Raw genomic sequence first — 15,094 nt, forward strand, 5'->3', positions numbered from 1 at the left:
AATATCAGTGTCTGCTGCAGAGAGATTCTAAGTTTTTTCCTCAGGAATCGCACAAAAATAAAAGCAGAGCAGGTTCAACTGTGTAGAGTGAGTAGCTTTTTGGGTTATTGTTCAAAGCAGAGAGGCCACATTCTAAGATAACTACTTTTGATTTTGATTTAGTTGGTGATAGCGACTGGCAGGCATGAGCTAGGGCAGCTGAAATCCAGTTATTTCATTACTAACCAAACCGACCTGCACCAGCCAGGCTCTGGCAGCACTGCAAAAAGTTCACCCGGAGAGAGACAGCAGGAGGGACACGGGGGACACCTGGAGACACACTGCCTTCCTCAGGACTCCAAGAAGAGGTTTCACTGGAGGAGAACACTTCCAGCTACCATGCAACATGGCATCGGGGGTTTAGGAGGCAGGTGAGCATACCAAAGGATCCTATAGGAGTCCCACCATTTCTCTTCCAAGAAGACCCTGCACAGTCTCACCCTACTTTAAGATACAGTGGTAAGTATAAATTAGCCATGTACTTCATCAACAGAGACAGGGACTCATCTGGCATTAATTTTTTTTTTTTTTTTTTAATCCTCATCCGAGGACATTTTTCCATTTTTTGTACAGACAGAGTGGGAGGGAGAGAGAGGAAGAGAGAGAGAGGGAAACATCGATGTGAAAGGGACACATCGAGTGGCTGCCACCCGCACGACCAACCAGGGCCGGGGACAAACTGCAACCGAGGTACATGCCCTTTAGCGGGAACCGAACCCGGGTCTCTCTGGACCGCAGGAGGACGCTCTAACAGTTGAGCCAAACCAGCCAGGGCTGGCATTAATTTTTCACAAATTAATATTTGACCATGACCCTCTACTTTATAGAACCCTTCAGTGACTGCAGCCCCTGCCTTTTGTGGAGGTCTTGCTTCCCTCTCTCATCCCTTCTCCCAGCATTCCACAATCCCTCATTCCTTCTCAATGGCACACCCTAGAAGTACTAACACTTGAAATCCCTCAAACATCTTATCTCTACTTGACCATACTGTCTGTCTAGAAAACGCTGGTATTCTTTTCTCAAATCACTGCCCAGGCCTTTTCTCTCCTGAGACACTTCCTCAACCCTAACCTTTAAGTGAATGAAACATTTCATTCCTGAGTCTGGCTGGGTTCCTAATAAAAGCCTTCACCCTACTGTACTTTTTCCCTGAGTCTTTTGTGTTGCTCCATTGGAACATGAGTTCCCTATGGGAAAAGGTCTGCTCACTCTCCTCATATTCCAGCATAGATATCAGCAACTACACGTGTGTGGATTCCTGCATTCACTCTATCTATAACAATAAAAATGAATAGCAGTTAATGTCAATTAAGCATTCATGGGCACAGGCACCAAGTTAAGTACTTTGCAGACATTTGATTTTGGCCATAATTCTATGTGTAGAGTTTATGATTATTTCCATTTTGGGGGTAGAGAAATCTGGACCAGAGAGGTAGATAACTGCCCCCAACATATCATAGCTACTAAGCACAAGCAAGGTTCCAGATGTACTTAGGACAATTCTCCCAGAATCCACTGTGTGTCAGGTTCTGTGGTAGATACAAAGATTAGTAGAACCCAGAGTCCAAGATGTGTGGTTTAATTCAGTATCCTAGGGGCTAAGATGTCATTTTGTCCCAGAAGGATGAAGCACAAAGAATTTTATTTTAGGACAGAGTCAAAACTGCTCTTGAATGATTGAATGAAGAAAGTGAAAGTGCTCAGGTGAACTTTAAAGCTGTCATCCAGAAGCTATAATATGCAGATCTAGCCCATTAATAATGCTTTCTTTACTTTTTCAGCTACTCTCCACCCCAAATCTCTTTTAAAAACACCTAAGTTTAGAAGGAACAGTGTTGTTCTATGAAATAATATTCCCTAGAAATTAAGTTACACCCTTCCTTGACAACTTGACTTAAAAGTTGCCTCCAAAGAGGGTGTTGGCCAGGATAAAAGCAAACTAGCTTCGCTCTAGGGGAAGCAGTGAGCAACCTGTAAAATCCCTCAGCTGATTTTACTAGGCAGTGTGAGGTTGAGGACAGACACCATTTTCTGCACATACCATTTGCCTGGAAGAGCATTCCTTTCTGGCATGAAGCCTTTTTCATCCTTAAAGTGCTCAGATAGAGAGATCCCTAGCCTCAGTCCCTACTGGCTTCCTGGAACTCGTTCCAAGGAAAGACCAGCCGTGTGATTAACACTACTCAGAGGAGCACATGACAGGCTGCCCTCGATCTGAGCCCAAATTCCATGACTTCTGAGAATCACATCGTGCAAGGACAAGTCCAATTTCACAAAGTGACCCCAATTATCCTACCAGAGTTGTTTCTATCCATCATCCTTTTACAGGACAACAGAATAGCCAAAGTCCATCCCTATACAAATATGTATTATTGCACAGAGAAGATGTGAAAAACAGCAGAGAAATCATTTCATAAATAGAACCATTTAAAATCCTTCACAAAGCTAGGAAACTTTGTTATAATAAAAACTGTATCTTATATTTTACCCATTATGAAAGTTTAGGATCATATAGTGGTCAACTGTCAATTATTAAAAATGAGCAGAGGTAGTACAAAAGTAGCCCAAACTGGTATCTAATGCTCTACTGTCTGTTCACCCCCATGTAAAAAGTGTAGTTGTTCTGAATTTCATAAAACTTCAGATAAATTAAACACAGAAGTCAGATGTCATTTTATTAATATGAACTTATTTCACATAATCCATAAATATTTTAGGTGTTACCACTGAGTTTCCTTAGTGTCACTGTTACCTTGGATTATCAATGTGGTCTAGTTATCTGGTCTCTATCTAGCAATAAATAATTATCACCTACAAGTATATAGAGTAACTAGAAAAAATATAATACCCTTTCATCTCAAAGAGACACATTTCAAATAAAATTTTAATCATTATTCTGAAATATTATTTTTTATTACTTTGACAGAGAGAGAGAGAGAGAGATTTGTTGTTCCACTTATATATACATTCATTGGTTGATTCTTACATGTGCTCTCACGAGGGATCGAACTCACAACCTTGGCATATGGAGATAATACTCCAATCAACTGAGCCACCCAGCCAGGACCTATACTAAAATATTATTTATCAGTACTTTATATATTTATGCTGTTTCGATCAACTGTGTGCTACTGAAAACTGCAGTGCTAACTCAATCCAGAAGAATTTGACTTAAAGCATAAAACTTTTATGATCATGGAAAATTTTTAAAGCATTAATTTAATTTATATGTTTATTTTTATGCAGATAAACAAACTAGGGTGATTCTTAAATGTGCCAAAGAAGCAAAGGGCATGATATTAGAAATAAATTTAGTGGGGAAAGTGGAATGAAAATATGACACCAAGTAGAAAGAGAAATAATGTAAAGTTTTTAAATGTTAAAAAAGAATTTCTTCATGATTTAAAATAAAAAATATGGGCCTTAAATGACTATATATTTAGATTCCAGTTGATATGTTTAAGAGAAGAATTATAACATGTTAAAATGTCAAGATTTTTTAATTGGAAAATTACATCCTTTATACATATTGAAACTTATGATGGAAAACTTTGCACGTCAGTTTGTCATGAGAGGAGTACATTACTGTTTTAAAAATTCTTCTAGTTTGAAGACAGTGAGATTGGGAGATTTCTATGTCAACTGTCTTTGCCATGCTAACTCTAAATCTCCAGCTTCTAAGAACTACCATATAAGAGAAAAGTTCCTTAACTAACAGAATAAAACTTCCTCTCTTATTACATTGGCATTTTCCAAAACAAATGCTAGTCCAATTAGATACTCTTTGGAAAAGGGGATCCATGTCCAGAAACTGAAAAACAGTGCAAAGGGAACTCTGCTTGCCACATGATGGAATAATGGCAGCCAGACTTATCATTTCACGTGAAACAAATAAAATGCAGACAAAATATACAAGATATGAGTTTAGAAGACACTGGACTCCAGGAAATGAAGGACAATGATCCTTGAAAGATGAAAAACACATGAGGTGAACCCTAAAAATTACCCCAGCTTACTCTCTTCAGAGAGTCTCCAGGCTGTGAGCAAGTAGGGAAAATTCAGGCAGAGCCCAGCAGATTCTCGGGGTTGAAGGGACTACATAGAGGAAGTTTAGAGAGGCCAAGGGGAGTTCAGTTTGCAGGACAGAGTACTGGAAAAAAGTGAGCTGCACAGAGAGAAATCTCTGGAGATTTCTCTGCAGAGCTTTCCCCTCAAGAATTCAGTTAAGTCAGCACAAGCATGTAAGAAAACTACCTAAGTCCAGAAAAGAATTACCCAAAAGGATTAGAGATGACAATGTCCACATGGGGCCAGGAACAGTGCATGTTCCCACCAGCCATTCTGAAAACAAACAAACAAACAAAAACCTCTTAATGCACAGAGTACTGTGAGGACCCGGGAGAGCCTCACCTCACTGGTGGGAAATACTTAACCCTGGACTGTGCACAGCTCCAGTTCTGCCTAACAAAGCTTAAAAGCAAGATAAAGAAGGATCAACTTATTCCCAAATAACACATCCCAGAACAAAGCTGAAGAATATTTACAGAAATACAAATAGGTCTGGTACTCAACAATGTAAATTTCACAATGTCTGGCACCTGATCAAATGTTACCAACTATGCGGCCTTCCAGTGCTTACTGCAGGCTGTGTTCTTACACAGACTGTACAGAGGGAGGAGGCAGAGTTAATCCACCCCATACACACCTCAGCCCCGGCCCTTTGCCTGGTCTGTATTGTGAATGGGGGGACATGGAGGGAGGAGAGCTATGAACTGTTCAAACAAACAGAAAAACAAGACCCATAATGAGGAGATAAATTAATCAATCGATATGAACCCATAATTTTACATAGATATTGAAATTAGACGATAAGGATATTAATTTAAAATAGTTATATTAACTATATATGTGCAAAAAATTAAGTAGAGCCATGAAAGACATAAAAAAGTAAAATATAAATAAATAAAAAATAGATAGATAGATAAACAAGTAGAACTTTGAGAGCTAAAACCACAATGTGTGAGAAGAAAATTACAGAGAATTATAATCATTACAATTTAGACATAGCAGAATAAAAGATCAGTGAACTTGAAAACATAACAATAGACATTATCCAAAATGAAACATAGACAAAAAATAACTTTAAAAAAATTAAGAGTATCAATGATGTGTGGAACTACTCAAGAGACATAATAAATATATAACTGGAGTCCCCAAGGAAGAAAAGAAATATGGGCAGACAGAAATATTATTTAAAGAAATAATGGCAAAAGTTTTCAAATTTGATGAAAACTATAAACTGACAGATCAACAAAACTCATGAACCTCAAGCACAAGATATCTGAAAAAAAAAAAAAGAAGGAAAAAAGAGCTATGCCAAGGTACATCATAATCAAATTGCATCAAGTTAGTGATGAGTAGAAAAATCTTAAGAGCAGCCAGAGGCAAAAAAGAGACAATACATACAGAGGACTAAAGATGGAGATGAAAGCTGACTTCCCATTAAATACAATACAAGAGAGAAGAAAGTAGAGCAGTACACAAACAATATTCAGCGAAGGCTTGGGCGGGGGGTCACTGGAGGAATAAAGGGGGAACATCTGCAATACTTTCAACAATAAAGATAACTTAAAAAATACTGAAAGAAAACAGTCAAACTAGAATTCTACATGCAATAAAAATATTTTTCAAAAATAATGACTGCAAAATAAAGGTATTTTCAGACATACAAAAGCTGAAAAGTACTCATTACCCACAAATATAAACTATAAAAAATAAAAAAAGTACTTCAGGCAGGAAAAAATACCAGATGTAACTATTACTTTACATATAGCAATGAACAGCACCAGATATAGTAACTATATAAGTACATATTTAAGATTTCTTTTCTATTATTTCAATCTCTTTAAGAGAAAATTGTATGATACAAATAATAACAATGTACTCTGGAATTTATAAATGATGTAAAAGTAAAATGTATGATGATAATGGTAAAAGGCTGAGAGAGGGTGGAGCCCTGGCTGGTGTGGCTCAGTTGTTTTGAGTGTCGTCCCAGGCACTGAAAGGTTGCTGGTTTGATTCCCAGTTAAGGCACATGCCCAGGATGAGGGTTCGGTCACCAGATTTAGGGTGTATATGGGAGGCAACTGATCAATGTTTTTCTCTCAACTTCAATGTTTCTCTTTTTCTCCCTCTTCCTTCCTCTCTCTCTAAAATCAATAAAAAACATATTTAAAAAAAAAGGCTGAGGGTAGAGAAATGGAAGTTCACTACTGAAGGTACTTAAATTGGTATACTATCACTTGAAGGTAGCCTGTAATAAGTTAATTACGTATGTCAATACTATTAGACTTATTGCTAATAAAGCCATCAAAGAATAATTTAAAAATACTCAATATAAAGGAAGGCAGAAAAAGAGGAAAGTCAACAAGAACTAGATGGAACAAACAGAAAACAAACAAGATGATAAATTTAATTACATTAAATGGTCTAAATATGTCAATTAAAAAACAGAGAGTACCAGATTAGATTTTTAAAAAGTAAGTCCCAACCACAGGCCACCTACGAGAAATGTATCCAAATACAAAGATAAAAGTAAGAGGGTGGAAATATATATAATACTAATAAAAAGAAAGCTAGTGTGACTATAAAATAGATTTCGGAGTATGAAATATTATTAGCAGGGATAAAGGAAGTCATTGCATAATGATAAAATGGCCAACTCATCAATATCACACAATAAACTTAAACATTTTTGCACCCCATAATAGAGTTTCCAAAAGTGTAAAGTAAAAACTGGTAAACCTATAAGGAGAAATAAATAAACTCACAATTACAATCAGTATTTCAATACACCTTGCCCAATAATTAACAGAACAAGAAGACAGAAAATAAGTATTAAAAATAAGAGTTTAAAAACATTATTAATCAACTTGACCTGATCGACATGTATAGGATACTAAACCCAATAACATCGAAATACATATGTTTTCAAGTATGCACAGAACATTTGCAAAATAGCACATATTCTGGTTTATAAACAAACCTAAATATATTTAAAGAGGACTCAAAAAATGCCAAAATATGTTTTCTGACCATGATGAGTAAATTTGTAATCAATAATATAAAGATATCTGGAAAATATTTAAATATTTGTATGTTTCTAATATACTAATACACTATAAAATAATAGCATCAAAGAAAAATCAAAAATGAACATTTTAAAATGTTTTGAAATGAGCAAATAGCAAAACACACTTATTAAAATTTGCAGAATGCCACTAAATAATGAGGTGGGGATATTGTATAGGGATATTCAGGTGAATTAACTTTGGGAAATTCTAGAGTAAACAAACAGTCAAATTATTTTGTCAAAGAATTCTCTGGTTTTGATGAAGCTATTAAATCTTCTAGAACATAACTTGGGACCCAAAGGTATATATCACTCACTTTGTACTAGTCAGTGTTACTGAATTTTTCATTCAAACATGCCTTATATCCCCTGTTAAATCAGAATTCCTTCAAAGGGAGAGAACATAACATACACTGACATCCTTCAAACAGTGTAGCACAATCCACAATGCAGATGTTCCCTTACATTTAGGAGTTTTCATTGGTTTCGTACTAAAACTTCATTTTACCTCTCTGTATTGATTTTCTCTCCAAGCATTAAGTCCATTCCCATACTTTAAACTATAATCTTTTACAAATCTGCTGCCTTCACTCAGAACTTTTTCTCAAATACTAAGCTTCTATTTCTAACCACACACTGGGCATCACCATGAAGGAAACTTACTATTAATAAGATAGACACATGCCCAACCAAATGTATTCTTTTACCCCACAATCTATTTTTCTGTCTTCACAGAACAAAATTATCATTTAGTAACTATTTCATCAATAACTGAGACAAACATAGTAGAAATGGGAATAGAGAAAAGTGGATAGATTCAAAGGACATTTAGAAAGAACAAAGTACAGGAACTACTAACCGCCTGGATGAAGGGAGGGAAGAAGCTGGGACCACTCCCCAGTTTCTGGCTTGAGCAACTAGATAAATGGTAATACGACGTTTGGAGTGGAAAAAAAAAAAAAAAAAGCTTCTCTGTGTTTGACACATTTAAGTCTCAACTGGTTTCATTCACTATCACTATTCTTAACATCATATCCCTTTCTAGTGAAATAGATGATGCAGGTCCCCCTTCTGTCCATTCATTTGCCTGCACTTAAAACCCATTCTCTCACATCTATTCTTCTAGGCCTGTCTCAGAATCTCCTAAGAGATCCCATCTGGCACAATGCGTGCACATGGCAGGTCTCAGCACATCGGCCATAGGAGGCTGCTGGTATCCTGGAGAAACAGGGATGTGCACAGCAGCTGCCAAACACCCCTCCCAGTACACAGCCCACAATCTCCAGAGAAAAGTAGCTAAAAACAAATGTTGCCTTATGAACTGGGTAACATCAAACTTCAAGTAGAGAAATGCAAAGAAAACCACAAGATATTAAACATCTGAAGAAAAGAAACACCAAGAAAGAGAAATCGTAACACAACAAATAGAAGTAGCACTGAAAAAGTGATTTTTAAAAAATTCAAAAATTATTTTTGAAATGAAAATACAGTATTTGGTCTAAACAGGAAAAAAAAAAAAAAAAAGATACAGCTGAAAAATATATTAGTAATCTAGAAGACAAGCGCCAAAGAATTATCCTACAAGGCAACTCCCTCTCACCAGAGAGAGAGGGAAGGAGGGAGGAAGGGAGAAAAAAGGGAGAGAGGGTGGGAAGGAGGAGGTAGGAGAGAAAGAGAGAGAGAAGAGGAGGAAAAGTTTTTTAGTGTGATAAAAAAGTTAAGATAAGCAAGAAGTTTTAAAATAAGTTTAATATAAATTTTGAAAGAAGAAAACAAAGAAAGTAACAGAAAAGACCAAAAAAATAATAGAAGAAAAAATATTCAGCCCTGGCCACTGTGGCTCAGTTGGTTGAGTGCCCTCTCATGCACCAAGATGTCATAGGTTCCATTCCTGGTCAAGGCATGTGCCCTAGTTGCAGTCTCAATCCTCAGGAGAGGGTTGTGCAGGAGAGAGCAGATCAATGTTTCTCTCTTGCACTGCCTTTTCTCTCTCTCTCCCTTCCTCTCTCTAAAATCAATAAAAACATTGTCTTTTAAATGTGCAGAGTTGAAGACATACATCTTCAGTCAAGAGGGCTCATGAAGTTCCAAGCAGAAGGAAGGGAACAATGGCCATTGTCTGGATTAGAAGCTCACTGGAGCCAGGTCTTCTTTCTTAAACACTTGACTATGTCTTTTATGGCTACCAGCAATGTTGCATTTAAAGGTTTCTCACTACTTGAACAATGGCATGGAGGGAGAGCCCATAAATGAATGACTGATGCTGGCTACTGAAACTAAGCTTTTGATCTTTGTAAATCTAACCCAAGTTTTTGATGCAAAATTCCTCTGTGAGATCATAACCCATTAATGTGTTCCTACTGTATTCCCAGACATCTTTATATTCACCTTCATATTCTCTCTCTGCCCTCTTCCCACTTCTTACTCCGTTCTACTTCCATGTTCATGAAAAACCACGGGAACCTGGTCTTGGCATGTAACTATTTTAAGGGGAAACTGAGTAAGAGATCCTTTTATAGAGAAATCTCACCGAAATGGACATAATCTGCAATCCTATGTAAGTCACAGGGGTTAATTCATCAGCATGTCTCGGAAAGAGGAGATTAAAACATTGTTAACTGCATTCTACGTGAACAGCACAAAAAAGCTGTCAAGTTTTAGAAACACCTTTCTTTCTGCTTTAGTCCAACTTCAGGCTGACCAGTTTCTTCATGCACCTCTGCACCCTTCTGCTCATTATCATTCCACACCCATTCACGCTCTGTGTAGTCATACTTAAGGCTCCCTCTTCAAAGAGCTAGACCATCTAGACCCAATCTCTCCTTTATAAGCAAGTTCACTTTGAACAAGTATCACTGTAAAAGAAAAAAACCTTTTCAAGTTTCAGTTTTCAACATTCAGTAGTAAGTTGACAACTAGATATTTTAAATTCCAGATAGATTACACAGCTCTCCCATACTGCTTTGTAGAAATGTATTTTCACACAGTGCCAGGACAATCTATCATATTGTGTCCCCTATGGAAAGAGAAAGAGTCTACCATTTTATAAATAGCTGCAGGAGATTCCTGGGGCAGCTCCTGCCTCTCCAGCACTAAAGCCATGGAGTTTAAGATCTGAGAGGCTCACTCCCCACTGTGAAAGATCATTCTTCACCTTTGCTCACACAAATCTTAATGGAGCCACCCCTAGATACCTCAACTGGAAAGAGAAAGTGGCTGATGAAAAAGACTCCTGCTTGTGGGGAAGGGGAGGTAAAAAAGCTATGACAGCACCCAATGGGCCGGAAGGAACCTATCACCTCATTAAAATATGTTTAAAAGGTTAAAAATCACTAGAAAAGCTGAACTAAGAAAAAAGCAAGCATTAAGGAAAGTAAAAGATGGCCATAAAGGAGATATGATTGAAGGAATCTTAGTCACTCAAAAATGCCTCATTTACCTAATAATCTTATCATAGAGATAGAGCTGCTAATGAAAATACATTAAATTGAATCTGAATTTACGTAATTCATTTTTTCTTGATTAGGAATCAGTGGGCAAGGAACTTGATGGATGTGAAGGATCATACAAAAGCTTTCAGAACCAAGGTTGACATTCACCCCAATGACATATGCTGGAACTTAATTTTATAAAAAGTACTCCCAGATATTAATCTGAGGTCTCTCATAAATAGAGGCTGCCACATATGTGCAAAAATCACCCCAAGGCCCAGTAATAGGAACTCTTTCAAGTGTTCAAAATGCAGACTATAAATGATGGACATTTCTTTCCACATGAAGTTCCACAATATGCCTGGCTGGTGTAACAGCGCCACAGAGAACTCAGTATCTGTGCCCCCTGCCTTTGGCTCTGAGCCCACATATTGCAGCAGTGGCCTGGCTGCAGCCATGGCACAGACATCATGATTTTTGAGTCTTCCCAGCATCCTCTGCAAAGCCAATGCAAAGCCCCTCTGTAGAGATGTACAATGAGGGCAAATCGCTCCTATGGCAGGAGGATGGATGGGATGGGAGGGAGGCGTCCCCTGTGCTCTGAAAGAGGGAGGCTCTGATGGATACCAGTTCAGGGCTTACAATCACTGCCTCTCCTCTGCTCCAGCAGATATTGTTCCAGGGAACCTCACTGATGTTTGCATACTTTTTTTTTCCTGATGATTATTTCAGGAGACACACTGAAATATGCTGCAACATGATTTGTGGCAACTGGCCCAATAATGACTGAAAAAAGTTACTGCATAAAAGATAGATTAGTATAAGTAGTCAACTGTTAAGAAAAAAATGACAACTGTAAACCATAGATACTGTGGATTTTATTAACTTAAAATGAAAAATTAGTATCTTAACTCAAAAAGCAGAAAGTATAAAAAGTATTTAAAAATTGAGTATGTTTTAAAGTCTATACATTTCAAACTAGAAAAAAATGCTAAGGAAAATAAGCCTTCTAATTGAAGCTTATTTCATATAAGATATGAATGCATTTTATTAAGGCACATAGTGTAGCAATTTGGCTAAAGTCAGTCCAAAAATTTAACGCTCCCCCCACCACCACCAAACTCCAGAAGTAGTATCTTCCAAAAGTCTGTTTAAATAACAATCTCTCCCTCTGTCTGTCTGTCTCTCTCTCTCTTTCTCTCTTTCACAGGCTTGCACACACACATTATTAATAAGACTAATAAAGTGCTAAGTTCACACTATTCGAGCACATTAATTGTACCTCTAATGCTTCATCAGTCAAGTGCAACAAACAGGCTTTGCTCAAGCAGGCTACCTAGAAATCATAATGAATATTCTTGTGGAAACTATGTACTTCAAGTAATTTGCATCCCCAGGCTATTCATGATGAGTCAACACAGCACACTGTGTGCCCCATGGTTAGCGCTGATACTGAACAAGCAGAATACTGAACCTAACCACTAGATTATGTTTCCACCAGGGGACCTATCTATACCTCTACCCCAACTTGCCAAAGGGTGGTTTTGGAGGCCCAGAGGAACAGGGATTAGAGACAAGAAGAGGTAGAACAGGGTAAGAAAGGGAGTAGTAGGTATATAGTGAGTAAAGCCTGGTGAAGAACAGGTATTTCTGATTCCAGCTGGTTCTCCAGTTGCCTCAGAGCCCACCTGCCTTCTATTATTATAAAGTCACCGTGTCCAAAGCAGGACTACTGACTTTCTCTGGACAATTCACTGCCAGGATGTACTATCACAGGTCTGCCCCTGAAGCCAGCCTTGAAGTTTTCCTAGGAAATGTATAACTAGTATCCTTGGGGTGCTTCCCTCTTCTGTTCTAAACCCTCATTCTTCCCTCCCCACTCTGCCACTCTCGCCCTCCCATCCTAAACTCTAAGAGAAAGAGAAAAACCCTACAAAGAACCCCAGTACAATTTATCTTCATTACAAAATTAATATGCATTCAAATGTTCCAATATTTAGTCAAAACAGGGACTGTATGGGGTGGGAAGTGTGACAGGAATGGTGGAGAAGGGCAGGATCTGGGACCTGAGTGAAGGTGCTGTGGATACAAGGACATGGGTGTGATCACAACGAAATAAAGTGGCTGCATCTAGAATGAAGGAGCTGCAGACAAAGTCACCCTCTCCATGCATCCAGCACCAAGCCCGCCCAGCAGTGGTGTCAGTGGGGCCAAGACCAGTGGGAGTAAATAGGTGCCAGCAGCTGTCCACAGAAGAGAGTGCTTCCTAGGTGTCTGATTACTCTTACAGCTTGTATTGACTCACTGCACCCTAATTAAGAGGTAGGTACTGGTATTTACAAATGGGAAATGGGCACAGAGAAGCTTAGTAATAGGCCTGAGCCATAGAGCAGAAATTTGAACCCAGGTCTACTTGGGAGGGAGTTTGCTCTCTCGCCCACCCCCTCCTCACAGGTACCCCAAGAGAATATAGGTGATTCTGGGAAGTGGATCTCAGAGAAAGCTAGAAATCTTGCCATATGTTTGCCAGCTATGTGGACTGAAGACTATTCCTTCTTCACCTCCTAAGTCCCAGTGTCCTCAACTGTCCCTCAGCAGTCCATTAACTGAGTAATGGTTACTAAGAAGTAAATGTATGGGTAAATGTAACACCAGTCAGACTTAAAGCAGATAACTATAATTGGCAGATATTATTATTATTATTACAATTATCATTTAAATCTGGGAGCCTCAGTATTGTTTTTGTTTCTTCTTATCAGGAAAATACTATAACTCAGAAGTGAATTATCTTTACATTCAGTTTATATTCAATTTTAATATTATAAAATATTAGATATTTACATTTTAAAGAAAACTTAGGAGACAATGATGACATACTACGAATGAAGCTAATAAAATATTCTATATTCAAAGAAATTCCTCCTTTCTCATATTTAGAGTTTAACTAAATATCCAAATGATCAAAAACTTTCTTCAAGATTAGCTGAAATCTTTTGATACTATACATATAATTTCAATAATTCAATCTCAGTTCTTTGTCAAACAGTAAGATTGAGCATGGCAGAAAAAATATCTCAAGTATATCAACAAATTCAGGCTCATTTTCTACTGTATGAATCCAAAGAAACCTCAGAAAGATAGTTTCCTTGAGAGATGAAGGCTGTTTTCTAAATGCGTTAGATTTTGTCCAGGATTCACTGCTCAGAACCTCCCAATGAATAAGATGTATTTCTCCACTGGTCCAAATCCTTCTCTGGTTTCAAAGATGGTGGCCCCCTAGGCAGTGCCCTTGGAGTCTCCTCTCTGCCTTCTGTGGTCTGCTTTTGAACCATATCATCACACATCTCTGATTCTTCAAGGGGGTATGGAAAGACATTAAAAGGAAAAATTAAATTCCACTCTCAATTTTGTTTCTAGTTTACAGATTTAATGAAATAGAAATGAAGGAAGAAATGCTAGCAAATATGAGGTTTGGGAAATGCCTTTACTCAAGCTCCTCCCAACCCTCATGACAGACAGATAGACTTCAATGTGTTATGAGTATGCATAAGATGCGGGGTCAAAGGAAAACACATCTTTTCCTTGGATAGCTGGAAAGATTTACTATTGTATCTTTAAACTTAAAAAAGAATGTTAAGAATCTGAGATGAAAAAATAAAAGGCCATGCCTGCACCTCCAGAGTAATTATGGGAGGTAAGACATATAGTACCTATGTAGCAAATAGTAAAACTGCATAGACACCACACACACTGAGTCAAATGTAAAAATTAAGTAAACAAACTACATACATTAAAATATTTATACTATTTCCTTAAACACATAAAACCACCGAAAATCAATGATTAGAGGCTCAGCAGATTATGCTGTTTGTTTTTTATTTCTCAATGTAGTGGTGAACATTTTTGTTCACTTGGGGGGTTTCCTGTCTGTTAAAAATCACAAAAATAACTGGGATTACAGTGAAAAAGAGCACAAAATCAAGCAACTACTTTGCAGGCACAGATGCCTTTTTTCCCCCAGAAATCCTTCTTAACATATAAAAAATAACTTTAATCAGATATCCAGAGACTCTTTGTGGTGGAATACATAACATATGAGGGGGAAAGCTAGATGGATATGTGGGTGGGTAGCAAACAAGCTTTTAAAAGCCTACAGGTATCAGGTGTTTTGTTTTGTTTAAATTTAAGGCAAGAAATAAAGTGCAAAAGGACTGCCTGATATCCTGTATTTTAATAAACTTACAAAAAGTTTTATTTTTGTGTTTCTCATTTTTGCTACCACTGTTCCATAAGCCAGATAAAAGGAAACAATTTTTCCTAAAAAAGATATTTCAGCTGATATCTTTTTTTTTTTAATCCTCACCCGAGGACATTTTTCCATTTTTTGTTGAGGTAGAGTGGGAGGGAGAGAGAGAGGAAAAGAGAGGAAGAGAAAGAGAGAGAGAGAGACATCGACGTGAAAGGGACACACATCAAGTGGCTGCCACTCGCA

General features: G+C 37.6%; 1 protein-coding gene and 1 non-coding gene across 7 annotated transcripts in view; one reads left to right on the plus strand and one right to left on the minus strand.

Annotated features, from left to right (window-relative positions):
• PTPRM (protein tyrosine phosphatase receptor type M) overlaps positions 1–15,094 on the minus strand; it is an 839,861-nt gene that overhangs the window by 567,730 nt on the left and 257,037 nt on the right. The gene's annotated exons all lie outside the window — the stretch shown is intronic.
• Positions 4,662–4,793, plus strand: LOC118619473. The gene has a single exon (XR_004957246.1). It is a non-coding gene; the product is annotated as a small nucleolar RNA SNORA51 (small nucleolar RNA).

Source organism: Molossus molossus, unplaced genomic scaffold (assembly GCF_014108415.1).
Source record: "Molossus molossus isolate mMolMol1 unplaced genomic scaffold, mMolMol1.p scaffold_m16_p_6, whole genome shotgun sequence".
Lineage (NCBI taxonomy): Eukaryota > Metazoa > Chordata > Mammalia > Chiroptera > Molossidae > Molossus > Molossus molossus.